Source organism: Malaclemys terrapin, chromosome 7, assembly GCF_027887155.1.
Source record: "Malaclemys terrapin pileata isolate rMalTer1 chromosome 7, rMalTer1.hap1, whole genome shotgun sequence".
Classification (NCBI taxonomy): Eukaryota; Metazoa; Chordata; order Testudines; family Emydidae; genus Malaclemys; species Malaclemys terrapin.
In genome coordinates, this window is record NC_071511.1 from 52509536 (window position 1) to 52526919 (window position 17384).

Sequence of the window (17384 nt, forward strand, 5' to 3'; positions counted from 1 at the left end):
GTTCCTGATCACCTTCCTGTCCTCCAAGTGCTTCAGAATGGATTCCTTGAGGATCTGCTCTATGATTTTGCCAGGGATGAAAGTGAGGCTGACCAATCTGTAGTCCCCGGGTTCTCTTTCTTCCCATATGGGTACTATATTTGTCTTTTTCCAATCATCCGGGACCTCCCCTGATAGCCACGAATTTTCAAAGATAATGGCCAGTGACTCTGCAATCACATCAGCCAATTTCTTCAGCACCCTTGGATGCATTAGATCTGGACCCAGGGACTTGTGCATGTCCAGCTTTTCTAAGTAGTCCTTAACCACTTCTTTCACCACTGAGGGCTGCTCACCTCCTCCCCATACTGTCGGTACCTAGTAACGAATGACCATGGACACAGACCCCTGTGCGGGAAGTCAGCCAGTTTTGACCAACTGGAGAACAAAAGGCTGAGAAGGAGGGCCAGGTAACCATGTTTGCCTGGGAACAGGAACAAAGGACTGAAAAGGGCCAGGTGGGGTTGTATACTGTGGGCTGCTGGAAGCAGGAGACACTTCTGGACTGGGGTTAAGAGAGAATGCTGGCCTCTGGACAGACCCAGTAACCTTGCTGTAACTTTCCATTCTCTATGCTAACCAAGGACTGTCTACACTCTGTTCCAGACATCCACTAAACCTTCCTGCTTTACAAAGCAGGCTGAGAGCAGGGGCAGCTCCAGGCACCAGCGCAGCAAATGCGTGCCTGGGACGGCAAGCCGGGGTGGGGGCAGGAGTCAGGGAGCCTTCGGCAGCGTTTCTGCTAGAGGTCCATGGGACGCCGAAGGCGCGGGACCGGCAGATCACCCGCAGAAACGCCGCTGAAGGCTGCCTCGCTGCCATGCTTGGGGCAGCAAAAAACATAGAGCCACCCCTGGCTGAGAGTCACTGCAGAGTCAGGAAGTCGGGCGTGCAGTGCTCCCTTTGGGGATGCAAGTCTCCCCAGGCATCCAGTCCAGGTGGGATCTGTGACACTCAGCAATGCCAGCCCCTCATTACTCTGCCTGTGGGGCGACCCAGGCAGGTCTTGTCACCCCTTTACATCCTGTTTGGCTGCTGGCTTAAAAGGTCAAAATGAACATGACAGTGATCTGGCTTCATGTGAGCCCCAAAGCCAACACCCCGAATATGGGGGCCAAACTCCTGGCCCAAATCCAGAGCCGAATTTAGCTCAAACAAGGGGCTGCACAGAGCTAGACACACATCACATCAGAGGGTATTAAGCGCAGCACATAACCTGCTTGGGGCACGAGCAGGGACTGCCAGTTACTATGCAGCTGTGCAGCCCAGCCTGATGGAGCCCTGGGATGGGGCAGCTTGCCCATTTAATGGACTGCAGAGCCAGGGAGCAGCAAGCCCTGGCCTAAGAAGAAGCCCAACAAGCAGATGTTGGGAACCAGCTGATCCAACTAAGCAGCAGCTAATGCTTGGTTCCAACTCCCAGCTGGGAGACATAAGTGAGGACAAAAAGAAGAACAGGAGTACTTGTGGCACCTTAGAGACTAACAAATTTATTAGAGCATAAGCTTTCGTGGACTATTTGTTAGCCACAAGTACTCCTGTACTTCTTTTTGCGGATACAGACTAACACGGCTGTTACTCTGAAACCTGGAATAAGTGAGGACCTAACCCTGTAAGGGGGGCAGTCCCTTTAGAGACAAATGCTTCCCTGAACATGGGCAGGTGCAGGCTCCAGCAGGGTCATGACCCTTCAGCTACTGGGGGAAAGGACCCTGCAGTTGCAGGCCAGGTCAGGGATATCACTGTTGTTTCTTGTCAATATGTCTTGCCTCTGTGTGGCAGAGGAACACGAGGGCCCGTGCTGAAAGCTAACACTGAGCCTGGGCATGGCTGACGTTTGTCCCCAGGCTGCTAGACAGGCCTGCCCAGGCTCTAGTAGGGTGACCAGATCACCCAGGTCAAATATCGGGACGCGTGGCGGGGGGGCGGGGCAAAAAAAAAAAAGTGGCAGAGGCAAAAAAAAAACCCCACCCCCCCCTTCCTCCACAAGTGCTGGAGGGAGGCCCCGGAGACGCAGGGGGAGTGGGGTGCTGTGAGTGAGAGTCCGGCCTGGCCCCCGAGCGCAGGCAGGACTCAGTTGAGCGGTAGGGAGAGTAGGGGGGCGGCCCACAGGGCCAGGCGGCGGCTGTTCTCCCCCCCTGGGCAGCGGGACTCAGGAGCAGCCGCTGCTGCAACTCCCACTGCCGTGTGGGGAGGAAGCAACCAATGGCCAAACTCGGCAGCTGCGGCTCTGGCGTCCGGGCCCGAACCCTCTGGGCCTATTGTGGGGACCCAGCAGCACGCACGCTGCGCCCAGCCCCTGGCCAGTCGCGTCTGGGCTGGCTGCCCAGCTGGTGCAATCCCGCGGCGGCCCCGGAGTGGGGGCAGCAGGCTCCAGCCCCCCCATCCTGCTGGGTCCCGCAAGGGAACGAACGGGGCTGGGCTGCTGATGCCTCCACCCCGGGGCCGCCGCGGGATAGCACCATCTGGGCAGCCAGCCCAGACGCGACTGGCCAGGGGCTGGGCGCAGCGTGCGCGCTGCTGGGTCCCCGCAACAGGCCCGGGCTCGGGGAGTTTGGGCCTGGGCACCAGAGCCGCAGCCGCCGAGCTTGGCCATCGGCCGCTTCCTCCTCCTGTGCCAGTGGGAGCTGCAGCAGCGGCTGCTTCCAAGTCCCACTGCCCGGGGGGGAGAACAGCTGCCGCCTGGCCCCGCGACCCGCCCCCCCCTACTCTCCCTACCGCCCGACTGAGTCCTGCCTGCGCTCGGGGCCAGGACGGACTCTCACTCACCCTGGCCCCATGCTCCCCCTGCGTCTCAGAGGCCTCCCTCCACAAGTGCTGGAGGGAGGAGGAATGGCGAGCCTGGGGAAGAGGCGGGGATTTGTGGAGGGAGCCAATGAGGGAAGGAGGGGGCGCGAGCACTTCCGGGCTCCGGAGCATTTGCTTGTTCGTCCAGTGTCCTGACCTAACATCGGTCGGGATGCGGGACAAACAAGCAAATATCAGGACAGTCCTGATAAAATCGGGACGTCTGGTCACCCTAGGCTCTAGGGACAGCATGGCCAGGGCCAGCTTTAGGCTGATTCCCCCAATTCCCCCGAATTGGGCCCCGCGCCTAAGAGGGCCCCACACAGTGCCATAACAAGGGCAATGTGATCGGGCAGTGTCCCTGCCGGAAGGAAAGCTGTGCGGCTCTCCCAAAAGCAGCCTGCTGCTGTGTCTATGACAATGAGAGATGCTGATGCTGGCCGGCAGAGGGCTGAGGCAGAGGCAACGGCTGTTGCACGTCAGGAGCGGGGAGGAGGCACACATGTGCTCCGCAGCCCTCCTCTCCCCTCCTCTGGCACCCACCTGGAGGAGACGCCGAGGGGGCTTCTGGTCCGGTGGGAGACAGGATCATCTGCAGTGGACCTCACTCACCTGAGCAGCTGCTGGGGCTTCCGTCAGTGAGTGTTTGATCCTGTGATTCCCCCACAGCCGCCACTCCTGCAAACACTGGGCAAGGGGCAGCCTCATCCCCCACCCCCAGTGAGGCTATGGTGAGGGGCAGCAGGAGAGGAAGGAAGCCACATGTGATGGCAGTCCCCTCCCCCCCGGCACCCACCACCCCCTCTCCGGCCCCCAAACTCTGTCCCAGAGCCTGCACCCACCCCTCCGCACTGTATATAATTAATGTATGTAATATATAATTTTGTTATTATTTATATAGTCATGAAAAGTAAATAATACATGGAAGAAATGAAAGGGTTTGGGGTTTTTTTGGTCATCCCTGCCGGGGCCCCCCCGCCGAAACTGTTCTAATTGGGCTCTGCACTTCCTAAAGCCGGCCCTGAGCATGGCTCCTGATGCACTGTTAAAATATGTGTGTCAGGGGGAAGGGGGGAGGAGAGAATTAGAGCCATAGCAGCAGCTGTGCAGATTCTGACCCCAAAGCAGTTGCAGCGCAGCAGCTACCCCAGACGCAAAAGCAGCAGGAGGAACAGCAGCAGTTTGTGTTGCCTGTTAATGCTCGAGAATCAGAGCCCATGGGTGGGTGTGGGGCTGCAGTTCCTTGGGGAGAGGGAGGAGTCCTCTCCAAAATGGGACTACAAGATGACCCTGAGGCTTCCTAGAGCTTTTTGAGCAGGTGGCCGGGGTGTACTCGTGGCCCAGCAGGAACTAGTTGCTGAGATTGCACCTGCCTGAGAGGAGGCTCAGGTGGCTGATTGTGCAGTGGGGATAGAGGCAGAAAAGGACTATGGGACACTCACACTAGACCCCCTAGGCGTAGTGAGGAGGACTAACCATTTGCTCTAGGCTCCTGGCCAAGGGCCGGAGCCCAACAACTCCAGCATTTTGGTTCTCACTAGCCAAAACTAGAGTGTGGTGCTGGCAGACTGGGTGCCAGATCACGTCGAAGTCCCCCTGCTGCGACTGAGCGCTGACAGATACGCAGCTGGGACCAGGCTGGCTCACCCCTGTGTCACTGTCATTAAACTATGCATGAGGGTTATAAGAGTGTGTTTACTGTTCAGACTTTATTGAGTGCTTGTAAGTTGCTGCCGGCATTCATCTCAAGCTACGTCTTCACTACGGGGGGAGGGTCGATTTAAGATACGCAAATTCAGCTACGCGAATAGCGTAGCTGAATTCGATGCATCCGAGCTGACTTACCCCACTGCGAGGATGGCGGCAAATCGACCTCCGCGGCTCCCCCATCAACCGTGCTTACTCCTACCTGCGCTGGTGGAGTACAAGCGTCGATTCGGGAATAGATTGTCGCGTCCCGACGAGACGCGATAATTCAATCCCCGAGAGATCGATTTCTACCTGCCGATTCAGGCGGGTAGTGAAGACGTAGCCTCACTTATAACAACTGCATCCTGTATTGTACGGCAATATTTGTGTGTTTGCACTGTAAGTGTGTAAATCACCAAACAGGAGAGGGACATTAACTAGTGTAAAGTGTTATCTCCATCGACACCAGATGGACAAAACACGTGGGTGTGCTCTCACCCCACCACCCTGAAGATGAGTCTTGCAAGTGAATTCCTCCCATCAGCTGAGTTTGCTCAAAGCAGAAGTGGGAAAGGGAATAAAAAAACCCCAACAAGGAGGAACTGTATCTTTTATGCTGCCTGGAGTAGGGGGGGCAAGGATTACTAGGTATAAGCAAAAAATGTCCAGTGCTTAGCCTGTGTTAGTCCTAAAGAACATACAGGGTGAGTCAACACTGGAATAAAAGACCTCTGGCACAGCCGCGGCTGGCCCAGGTCAGCTGACTTGGGCTTGTGGGTCTGTTTGTGAGGCTAAACACTGCTGTGTAGACATTCAAGCTTGGGCTGGAGCCAGGGCTCTGGGTCCCTCCCCCCTCGCAGGGGCCTAGACCTTGGGCCACAGCCTGAGCCCAAATGCCTACACAGCACTGTAGCCCAAGCCCCATAAGCCCAGTCTGCTGACCCAGGCCAGTCCAGCTGCTGTGTAGATGCAGCCTCAGAAACTTTTATAATAAGCAAGCTCTATTACTTTTTGAAACATAAGACTGGCACTCACGTGTGTGTGTGTGTACATTTACCTGCTTTAACCTTGTAAAAAAAAACTTGTTTCCTTTACCTATTAATAAATCTTTATGTAGTTCATTATAAGATTGGCTACAAGTGTTGTCTTTGGGGCGAGATCTAAGGTGCAATTGGCCTTAAGCGACTGATCCTTTGGGACTGTCAGTAATCTTCATACTGCTGTGAACCTTGGCGTAAGGGACCATCTATCACAAAGGTAGGCCCACCTGGGTGGCAAGATAGACTAGAGTACATAGAGACTAGACCACAGACTGTGACTCCACGTTAAGGCTCAGGGGGGCATGTGACTCTTGCATTTGGGGAGGTTGGGCGTGAGCGCTGGAAGCTCCTTAGAAATGGGGGGAAGACCACCAGCGCCCGAACCATGGCTCTGCCTCCCGCTGTGCCCTAGAGACCCTGCCCCCACTCTGCCTCTTCCTGCCTCCCTCCCCCAAAGCCCCTTCTGGCCCCTTCTCCCCCAGAGAGGCATGAGTGGCAAATGGGGCTTCGGGGGAAGATGCGGAGCAGGGGCAGGGCCACAGTCTGGGAACCAGTGGCACCCCACTTATCAGGAGCTTCCAGCAGTGGCACTCCAAAGGCAGTGGGCCAGCACATCTTCAAAGGGAGGTGCACCGCATTCAGCATTTCTTGCCCGTTTGGCATTTCTTGCCCGCTTAGCCTCCCCAAGCCTCTTATACTCACCGCCCATGTTCAGGCTGTTATAGTGCCTGAAGAGTTTACACTGGATGCTCGGTTGGTGAAATCTAAGAATAGAACCCACAACCAATTTGGGGTTGGTGCCCTCATTCTTAACAGTCTGCCCTGAGGTTGGTACTCGCACTCTTGAGTCACAGAGCTGACCATAACACATACATAGTTGTTATAGACTTTAAGAAGCATATGATAGTACATGTTGAGACAAATCCCTGACAAAATTATTATTATGTTTGCCATTCCAAAAGTTGTAAGTAGGGAGTGAAATCTCTGCCCCATTCGACATCAGTATTGGACTAAGCCAGGGAGATGCATTATTCCTAGTACTCTTTAATGGTATTATGGAAAGTGGTATAATTAAGGCTGTGAGTTTGTCACAGAGGTCATGGAAGTCACAGATTCTGTGACTTCTGCAGTGGCTGGTGCAGCTGGCTCTGGGGCTGCCTGAGTAGCTCAGGCAGCTTCTGGTCCAGTTGCACCTGCTTCTGCTGGGGGCAGTCTTGCCCCCCCCCCATCAGTAGCAGCAGCAGGAGTTTGTGTGTGGGAGGGGGCTCAGAGCTGGGGGTGGGACATGGGAGGGGGTGAGGGTTCTGGGCAGCACTTACCTTGTGGGAAACTCCCTGGAAGCGGCAACATGTCCTTCCCTCCCTCCCTCAGCTCCTAACTCTGCGTGTTGCCTCCACCCGCAGGCACCGCCCCTGCAGCTCCCATTGGCTGCGATTCCCAGCCAATGGGAGCTGCGGAGCTGATAGCGTGCAGCGCTAGGAGCTTAGGAAGGGACATGTCACCACTTCTAAAGACAGATGTCATCAATGTATGCCACGGCAAAACTCTCCATCCCACTCAGTAGCTGATCCACCAAGCGCTGGAAGGTAGCAGGCGCCCCCTTGAGGCTGAAAGACAGGGTCAGGAACTCATAGAGCCCTAGAGGGGTGATAAAGGCAGATTTCAGCCTGGCATCTGCATCCAGTGGCACTTGCCAGTAGCCCTTTGTAAGATCCATAGTGGTAAGGTAGTGAGCTCCTCCCAGCTTGTCTAGGAGCTTGTCAGGCCTGGGAATGGGGTATGCATCAAACAGGGTGATGGCATTAAGCTTCCGATACTCCACACAGAACTGGATCGACCCTTCCTTTTTGGGGACCAACATCACGGGAGAGGCCTAAGGGCTGGAAGATGGCTGGATTACCCCTAAAGCCAGCATGTCACTGACCTCTCTTTCCAGATCCTGAGCAGTGTTCCCTGTGACTCGGAAAGGGGAGCATCTTATAGGAGGATGTGATCCTGTCTCCACCCGGTGGACAGTCAGATTAGTGAGTCCAGGCTGGTTGGAAAATAGCTGTCGGTACAAATGCAGCACCCCTCTGATCTCAGCTTGCTGGGCAGGTGTTAGCTGATCAGAGAGGGGAATTGTTTCCGGGGAGGAACCAGCTCCTGTCTCAGGGAATAGATCTACCAAAGGGTCATCTCCCTGCTCCTCCCAATGCCTACACACGGCCAACACGACATTCCCCCTGTCATAACATGGCTTCATCATATTAACATGGTACACCCGGTGGTGGTGTGCCCAGTTAGACAGTTCCGCCACATAGTTTCCTCATTTAGTTGGTTTGAGCATTGGCCTACTAAACCCAGGGTTGTGAGTTCAATCCTCGAGGAGGCCACTTAGGGATCTGGGGCAAAATCAGTACTTGGTCCTGCTAATGAAGGCAGGGGGCTGGACTCGATGACCTTTCAAGGTCCCTTCCAGTTCTAGGAGATGGGATATCTCCATTAATTTAATTTAATTTAGTTGTTTGACAACCTTGAAAGGGCCTTCCCAGGTGGCTTGTAGTTTGTTTTTTCTCACGGGGATGAGAACCATCACCTGGCCCGTGCCGTGCAGTCATACCAGACCTTGCGCTTCCTCTGGGCTTTGGCCAGATTCTTCTTGGTCTTGAGCTCAGCAAGTCTTTCTTGAAAGGTCAAGACATACTCCACCACTGATTCTCCATTGGGAGTGGCCGTCCCCTCCCATTCGTCTCTCATCAGGACTAGGGGCCTTCTTTGTATAACAGTTCAAAGGGCGAAAACCCGGTAGACTCCTGGGGCACATCTCTGTACGCAAACAGCAGGTGAGGTAAATCATTGTTCCAGTCCTGTGGGTGTTGGTTCATAAAGGTTTTCAGCATCATCTTTAGACTTCCATTGAACCCCTCCACCAGCCCAGTGGACTGGGGGTGATATGTTGAGGCCCAGACGTGCTGGACCCCACATTTCTCCCACAAGTACTGGAGCATCCCTGCCTGTCCCCTGCAGCTCCAGGATGCCTCCGCTCTGCCGGCTCCCAGCATCAACTGCCTCTGCAGGGTCCTAATGCACCCTATCCACTAATGCCAGAGCAGGCTACTCTGACGCTGCCCTTCCACCTCAAACCCCTTCCTTTTCCGGCGGGACCTTCCACCAGCACAGGGGGCCACCCTGCCTGCAGTCACTGCTCCTACCCCATGCTGGGCAAGGGACAGCTCCACCCAGTGAGGCTACAGTGAGGGGCAGCAGCAGGGAGAAGGTGCACATGTGATGGCAGTCCACCCGCCCCCCGGGCACCTACCACAGGGGAGGTGAAGGGGCTTCCTGAACGTGAGAGGGGCTCTAGGAGCACATGCAGTGGCAGTGGTGTGAAGTGAGTGTGCTGCCAGGAGAAGAGGGGAGTCCCTCCCCCGGAGCTCGCTGCTGCTGGTGGGGAGAGGGCTGGGGGAAGTCCTCCTCTCTGGTCCCAGCCCTAGGGCAGCCTGCCTGCACCCCAAATTCCTCATTCCCAGCCCTGCCCCACCCCACCCCAGAGCCCGCACCCGCAGCCAGACCCCTCACCCCCCCCGCACTCCAACCCTCTGCCATAGCCCTGAGCCCCTCCCACACCCCAAACCCCTCATCCCCAGCCCCAGCCAGACCCTCATCCCCCTGCACCCTAACCTTCTGCCCCAACCCTGGGCCCCCTCCTGCATCCCTCACCCCTCATCCCCAGCCCCACCCCACAGCCCTCACCCCCAACCCTCTGCCTGGCCTCTCCTACATCCCAAGCCCCTCATCATCAGCCACCCCCCCCACCGAGCCCTCACATTTTTACATTTAAAAAAATATATATTGGCTGTTGTCACAGAGTCACTGTACTGGAACTACTCCAGTAGTATGAAGCTAGCCAGGACTCTGGGGGACCTTTCTCTCTCTGAGCATACTGTCTCCAGGGCAAGAGGCTTACACAGCTTTGACCTTCCTGGGTCTGACCTCAGAGCATTCAGTATCCCCTTCCACACTGTGTGCTCCCCGCAGCGAGTCTGCCCGGGCAGGGCTCCTGGGGAAGTCAGAGAGCCCTGCACCCCAACTCCACAGTCAGGACTGACTCTCAGCCAGCCAGTAAAACAGAAGGTAAAACAACAGGAACACAGCATCGGACAGAGCTTGGTATCACAAAAATCAGTGACTTTCAACCAATTCCATCCTGGATGGAGGGGAGCCCAGAGCCAGGTCCTCCTCCTGAGCCCCAAGCCAGCAGAGACTGACTCGCTTTCAGATGCCTGCCCCCTGCCCTGCCCATTGCTCCTTCTCCGGCCTTTGTCTTGCTTCCCAGGCCAAGAGTCACTTGGTCGCATCCCCCTCCTGGGTCTCAGGTTACAAAGGGGCAACCATAGCATCCGAGCAGGCAGCTGGAGCAACCCTTGCAAAAGTAACACACCCTTATTCCCACCACCTAGACATTGGTGCAATACACAGGGAAACTGAGGCACCCACAGCACTCATGCAAAACAGTAAGACTCACATACAACATAACAAGGGAAAATTCCCACTTCATCACAGCTTACAGGGCAGGTGTGTGTGTGTGTGTGTGCGGGGGTGGGGGCAGGACTTGGACCTGTTCTGGGCACCACCAAAAATTATACAAACCTGCCGTCCCTGTGGGCCAGGTACAGTAACTTATGGCGATACTTCTGGGGGACCACCAGCTGCCTCCGGATCCCCCATGACTCCACTTCCCCTGGGGGAGCCCATTCTTGGTACAGGAATCCCTTCTCCCACAGGAACCTTTCCTGGTAGCCTTTCCCCATGGTCTGTGCCACACTGCGGACAGCCAGGTCCCTTAGCTTCTGCAAGGAGGGATCTTTCTGCAACTCAGCCTGGAACTCAGCAGCTGGGGAAGGGATGGGGGCCTACTCCCTCTTGCTGGCTGGGTCTGAAGCTGCAGTGCCTCAGAGCCTTGTCCCTGGGCACTCCCCACCAGGGTGCGGTCCTGTACCTCTGGTGAGGTACCCTTCCCGATGTCAGGGAGTAGTGCCCCTCAGTGGCTCTGGTCATGACTAGGGCATTCTGGGGGTTGCTTGGCCAATCCTCTAGGTCACCCCCCATCAATACCTCAGTGGGCAAATGATGGTGCACCCCCACGTCCTTGGGGCCCTCGGCCCCCGATTTCAGATGTACCCTCTGTCACGGAGTTCCCAGGCAATGCTCTGGAACTGCTCCCCACAAAGCCAGTCAGGACTTTGGGGAGCCTCCTCTCCCTTGGAGCAGACTGTCTTCAGGGCAAGAAGCTCACACGGCTTCACCTTCTTGGGTCTCTCCTTGGAGCATTCAGCATATGCCTCTCCGTGCGCTTCCCACAGCGAGTCTGCCCAGGCGGGGTCCTGGGGAAACCAGAGGGTCCTGCACACACACCCACTTCGCAGTCAGCCGTGACTCTTAGCCAGCCAGTAAAACAGAGGTTTATTAGATGACAGGAACACGGTCTAAAACAGAGCTTGTAGGTACAGAGAGCGGGACCCCTCACCCGGGTCCATTCTGGGGCCCAGCAAGGCAAACAACCCCGTCTGCACTCACTTCCCGTCCCCAGCCAGCTCCCAACTGAAACCCCCTCCAGCACCTCCTTTCTGGCCTTTGTCTCTTTCCCGGGCCAGGAGGTCATCTGATCTCTTTGTTCACCTTTAGCTATTCCCTTGCAGTGGGGAAGGGCCCCAGCCATTTGTTGCTAGGAGACAGAGTGCCGGCTATTTATGCATACTGGCCTTTATCCCACCACCTAGAGACTTAAGAAACGCATAGGGAAAACTGAGGTACCCACACAGTATTCAGAGGAAACATTAAGAACAGTCCCACTTCGTCACACCCTCGCCATGGGCACCTTGAATGGGGTCCTGCTCACGCCAGTCAGAATCAGGTAGGTATCGGGCACCACCTGATCTGGGGCCACTATCTCAGGCCGGGCCAGTGTCACTTCAGCGCCCGTGTCCCAGTATCCATTGACCTTCGTCCCATCCACCTCCTGGGGAACAAGGCACTCCACTCTGCAGGGACAGCCCCGCACCCATCCTGTAAACTGAGAACCTTGAGTCCGGAGCATTAAGCCCCACAGAGGAGTTGGTCTGGGTAACTCCTCCCTCCAGAGCAGTTGGTAAGCTGCCAGCCCCTCCTGCCTGGGAAGCCTGTCCCTCCGCTGGGTCCCTACCCAGTTAACCCTGTGTGGGTTCGATTTGCTCAGTCGGTCCTTGCATAGGCACCAACTTTCTCCAGCGCCGGTGGGTGCCCGCGTCCCCCCGCCCCTTTCCCCGCCCCAACTCCACCCCATCCCCGCCCCTGGCCCCACCCCCATTCCTACCCCATCCCCAAAGCCCCTGCCCTAACTCCACCCCCTCCCTGCCCTTATTGGATCCCTTCCCCAAATCCCCGCCCCCAGCTCCGCATCTTCCCCCACAAATCAGCTGTTTCGCGGTGCAAGCGCTGGAGAGAGGTGGGAGAAGCAGGACGCGGTGGCACGCTCGTTGGGGAGGCAGAGGTGAGCTGGAGCAGGGGGGTGGGGCGGGTGCCACGGGGAGCTGCCAGTGGGTGCTGAGCACACACCAATTTTTTTCCATGGGTGCTCCAGAGTTGGCGCCTATGGGTCCTTGAGCTTGGGACACTGGATCCGTATGTGGCCTCCCTGCCCACAGTAATAACAATTCACATTTCATTGGTCCCCTCGAGCTGGTCGGTTAGTCCTGGTTCTGGTTGTTCCCCTGTTCTCCACATTCACCCTTTGGGGTCACACACTCCTAGGGGTTAAGCATAGCCTGAAACCGCTCCTCTCTGAGCCTTCAGCACGCTTGGTTCTCGTTAATCCCCCTTCGTTTTATTGCCCCCCACTTACTGCAGGAAGCGCCATCCACGGGGTGCAATACATCCCACCCCACTGCCACCAGTTGTCATGGAGTGTGGGGAGTCAGGGCCCTGCACCCCGCACTTCCTGCAATTCACTGTGACTCTCAGCCAACCAGTAAAACAGAAGGTTTATTAGATGATAGGAACACAGTCTAAAACAGAGCTTGTAGGTACAGAAAATAGGACCCCCTCAGTCAGGTCCCTCTTGTAGGGTGGGGAGCCCAGACCGAGGTTCTGGGCCTCCCCCCCTCCATCTCCCCAGCCAGCTCCAAACTGAAACCCCTTCCTGCTGCCTCCCACAACCACATCCCCGGCCCCTCCTCCAGCATTTGTCGAGTTCCTGGGCAGAAGATGTCACCTGGTCCCAACCCCTTCCTGGACTCAGGTTAGGAAGGGCAGCCACCATCATTTACGTGCTGGCTGTCAAGTATCATCCCTCAGTGAAGTCACACCCTTATTGCCCATCACCATCTAGTATTGGTGTAGTACCCCAGGGAAACAGAGGCACGCCCCGTATTAGCAGAAGACAGTAAACTAGTTAGGGTTACCATATTTCAGCAAGCAAAAAAGAGGACGGGAGGAGCCCCACCCTAGCCCGCCCCTGTCCTGCCCTAGCCCCGCCCCTGCCCCTCCCACTTCCCGCCCCCCTCAGAACCCCCAACCCTCCCCCCCACTCCTTGTCCCCTGACTGCCCCCTCCTGGGACCCCTGCCCCTAACTGCCCCCCCAAGACTTCACCCCCTACCTAAGCCTCCCTGCTCCTTGTCCCCTGACTGCCCCCTCCTGAGACCCTCCCCCCAATCCTAACTGGCCACCTAGGACCCTACCCCCTACCTGTGCCCTGACTGCTCCAACCCTTATCCACACCCCCACCCCCAGACAGACCCCTGGGACTCCCACACCCCATCCAACCAATCCCCACCCCCTGACAGCCCCCCCCAGAACTCCCGACCCATCTAAACCCCTCTGCTCCCTGTCCCCTGACTGCTCCGATCCCTCTCCCCACCCCTGCCCCCTGACAGCCCCCCCCCCAGAACTCCCAAACACCCCCCCCGCTCCTTGTCCCCTGACTGCCCCCTCGTGGGACCCCTGCTCCTAACTGCCCTCCAGAACCCCACCCCCTACCTAAGCCTCCCTGTTCCTTATCCCCTAACTGCCCCCTCCTAAGACCCCCCCCAAACTGCCCCCCAGGACCCTACCCCCTACCCGTACCCTGACTGCCCAAAACCTTATCCACACACCTCCCAGAAAGCCCCCCCCCTGAACTCCCGACCCCCCCGTCTCTTGACTGCCCCCTCCAGAACCTTCCTGCCCCTTTTCCGACCCCCTGGCTCCCTTGTCATTGGCCTTCGGTTCGCCTAAGGTCTCTCTGGGAGCTTGCTCAGGAACGGCCTGAGCCGTTCTCCCAGCACGCTGGGCAGCAGCAGGGGAGGAGCTCCAGACTGCGGGAGGTGAATGCAGGGAGTGAGTGAGCTATGCTGCAGGGGGAGGAGGGACTCTCTCTCGCTGTCGGAGCCCCATGTAAGTGGCACCATCCGGCTGCCCTGTTAGCCGTGCGTGCTCTGCATGAGGGGGGGGGAGAGAGAGGGAAGTCCGGACATTAACAAATTCCCCCCGGACGCTATTTTTAGATAAAAAATCCGGACATGTCCGGGGGAATCCGGACGAATGGTAACCCTAAAACTAGTAAAACTCCCATGAAACATTAGCAGGTTAATACTCCCTATTCTGTCACAGAGGGTCAGAGAAAGAAGTCAGAGGGTGGGACCATTGGGGGGTCAGAGGGCAAGTCTCATTGTGGGAGTCAGAGGGCAGGTCCCATGAGGGTCAGAGGGAGGGGGTCAGAGGCCAGGTCCCATGCGGATCAGAGGCCAGGTCCCATGGGCGGGGGTCAGAGGAAAGTGGTCAGAGGCCAGGTCCTATGGGGGTCAGAGGGAAGAGGTCAGAGGCCAGAGCCCGAGGGGGTCAGAGGGAAGGGGTCAGAGGCAGGTCCCATTGAGGGGGGCATTTGGCAGGTCCCATTGGGAGGGTCAGAGGGAAGGAATTTGAGGGCAGGTGGGTCCCATGGGGGGGGTCAGAGGGCGGGTCACGAGGGGGTGCCACCGAGGCGTCAGGGAAAGCGCTCAGTGCCAGGCCCCCATACCGCGCCTTGATTGGATGGTTCCCGATTCTGTTGGCCAATGGGCGGTCGCGGTCCCTGTGGGTCGGACGCGTCACGTGTGCCTAGCGTGTGTCGGAACCCGCCGGCGGCTCCGCCAGCGGAGCGACCCTTTAAGTGTTTGAAGGACAGCTCCGTTAGCTTGTCAACGTCCTGGCTGCGCATTGGCGGGAGGGCTCGTGCTGTGATTGGTGCTCATCTCGGGGAAGTGCGGACCTGGCCGGCACGGTTGCTATGACGGCAGCTGGCAGAGTCTCCGCCTTCCCGGGCGCCGCCATCTTGTTGTTGATTGGAACAGATCAGGAGCGGGCGAGGAGGCGCCAGGACCGAGCCGGAACCGGGGGTCCCAACGCCGCGTCCCCCGGGCGGCAGGGAGCGCCCGTCCTGGTGAGTGAGGGCGGCCCCAGGGCACCGGGACGGGTTGGGGAGGGGCGAGCGTGCACCGGCCGGGGCTTGGGGCAGGGGAGCGAGTCCTGCGGGTGGGGGAGCGCGGGGCTGGGAGCAGACGTGGGCCGAGAGGCGTGGGGGATGGGGGCGGCGGCAGGGCTGGACCTATCCTCCACGTACCGCACTGCTATAGCCAGGAGGGAATGGGGGTCGGGGCTTTGTTAAAATGTTTCCCTAGACGTTGGAAGGACAGTTCCCCTCGTTGTTAGCACTGTTTGTTTGTTCGGGGGGGGGGGGCTTTACCGGTCTTATAATCCCAGACATGAAATGTCGGGGACAAACTAGCGATCGTTACAACAACGAACTTCTGTTTAACGCGACATTCTACAGGACTCTGGCCATGAGATCTCTAACAGGTGTTGACTTGGAGCGAGCATCATTATAACGCTGTCCTGTCTAGTGACTTGTGAGTTGAATCTCTATTAGAGACAGGGCATGTTTATCGAATGGCAATGTTAATTAAAAAAAAAAAAAGGACCAGGTGTGCTGGTTAAAGGAAGTTTTAATTCTAACAAAAGGTGCCAGCTTGACATCACTGGAGATGTAATATGCTTGTTTGCCCATTGGGCTGGGGAATTGGACTGAGACCAACATTTGTGGACCGCCAGATAGGAGTCAGGCTGAAGCATGTGAGACATAGTGTACTGACTTTTGCTCAATTCTGACCTGGACTGGATTTGAATTAGTCACAGGATTTATAACCCTCAAGGGTCTTAATGCTCTAAGCCTGCCGCCCGTATTTCTCTCTGTAAATGTGCTGTGGTATATCTGTGGTACCTTCCCAATTACCCTATGTCATGGCATATTGCCACCTTAGCTGCTCCTCTTCCATCCAGATTCACCTGGGTTTAACTTTTCTTTTGTAGTTTCCAAAGCGTCAATTTATTTGTTAATATAGCACAGTGCATGGATGGTATGATCTTGTGTATATTGCCCCTTCTTCATTTAACGGTTTTTGTTTTGGTTGTTTTTTTAGTGTGGGCAAGTTAGTTTGCCTGAAGTTGGCTGACAGTTTATCATAAAAACAAAGAGGAGTTTTATGGCACCTTTAAGACTAACCAGTTTATTAGCCCACCGTAAGGTATGCTCTATGACCCATAGACTCCTCCTTGTTTTTGCTGAAACAGACTAACACGGCTATCCCTCTGAAGTTTATCATTAAAAACCCCATATGCCAATATGCTTAGAGCAGGTTCTGTTTGAGCTGTGCATTTGCATCTACTAAATTAGTAAAGATGTATATATTCAGTAAATGGCTCTTGGTCAGTCAGGGAATCTGTATTGCAGTTAATATGGCAAAGAGCTAGGGCTCAGATTCCTCTTTTAAAAAATCTCTCACATCTCAGTAATGCTAAAATCGGTCTCTCTTACCCACTAGGCAGTTTCACTGTTAAGATGACTATGTAGTTAGGGTTGCGATAGCTGTCCCTGGGAATCTGCAGCTCTCTTCCCTGCTCCTTAGAATTCTGTAAAATATTTCTTGGGTTGTGATAGCCCAGCTCCGAGCTGAATCTTTTGTTTTCATTTCAGAACTTTGAGCAGTTAAAGATGATGTGTTTTGGGAAAACTAAACACACAAACTGTCCGTGGAGGCAACGTTGGGCTGAGATTGAACTACATAAAATTCAGGATCTCTCTTTGGTTTTTCAAATATGCTAGGCACTGGATCTTCCCCCAGCATCTTCAAATGATGGTTCATACTTTCCCCATGCCCTTCAGTGCAGCTGTTTATTTAGATGAGCTGCAGGCAGTCTTACACTGCTTAGGTTTGCTTCACTGGCTTACAGTTTCCTGTTTACATCTTCTGGCTTCACTTCCCATTTAAAGGTGGCAGGGGTATTTAGAACAGTATGAAAAAATCACCCTCTGTTCCTTCCCTGGGGGCTATCACCTTTCAGCTGCTTGGGGTGGTGACCACATGAATTGAAGAGGACACTGGGTGGGGAAAGTTGAAGGCCACAAGGGCAGGGAGAGATCAGAGTTACTATTGGGAGTCTCTTCTGAAGAGTGAGGTCCTTGGCTTGCTGCTCGCAGCAGCCAACTCTGGTTCTTCACAACTTTCCCATGTGACAGCCTCTCCTGCTAATGAACAGTCTGTGGTTGAGATAGCCACCTGACAGAGGGGCCAGGAGCCACTCAGGTGTACCTCTTCCTTGAAGAAGCATTCATCCACAAGCAGCAGGCATTTGCTCAGATTTTTAGGATTAGCAGTACAGTGGAATGACCTAGTGATGCATACTCAAGCGTCTCTTCTGCCTTCTGTTTGATTCTCAGCTCTTGGTTGTCTGTCTGTTCATGCAAGTTCTGTGTACGTATTTGTAGCTCTGGTCTTCTCAGATTCGTATTGGAAGT

The 17384-nt window shown here is 55.8% G+C and overlaps 1 protein-coding gene across 4 annotated transcripts in view; it reads left to right on the top strand.

The window, feature by feature from the left end:
• Window positions 1–14864: 14864 nt before the first annotated feature.
• IP6K1 (inositol hexakisphosphate kinase 1) overlaps window positions 14865–17384 on the top strand; it is a 104230-nt gene continuing 101710 nt past the window's right edge. For all 4 annotated transcript variants that reach the window (XM_054033694.1, XM_054033696.1, XM_054033695.1 and 1 more), the window contains exon 1: window positions 14865–14972. The gene's annotated coding sequence lies outside the window, so the exon portion shown is untranslated. The remainder of the gene's footprint in view (window positions 14973–17384) is intronic.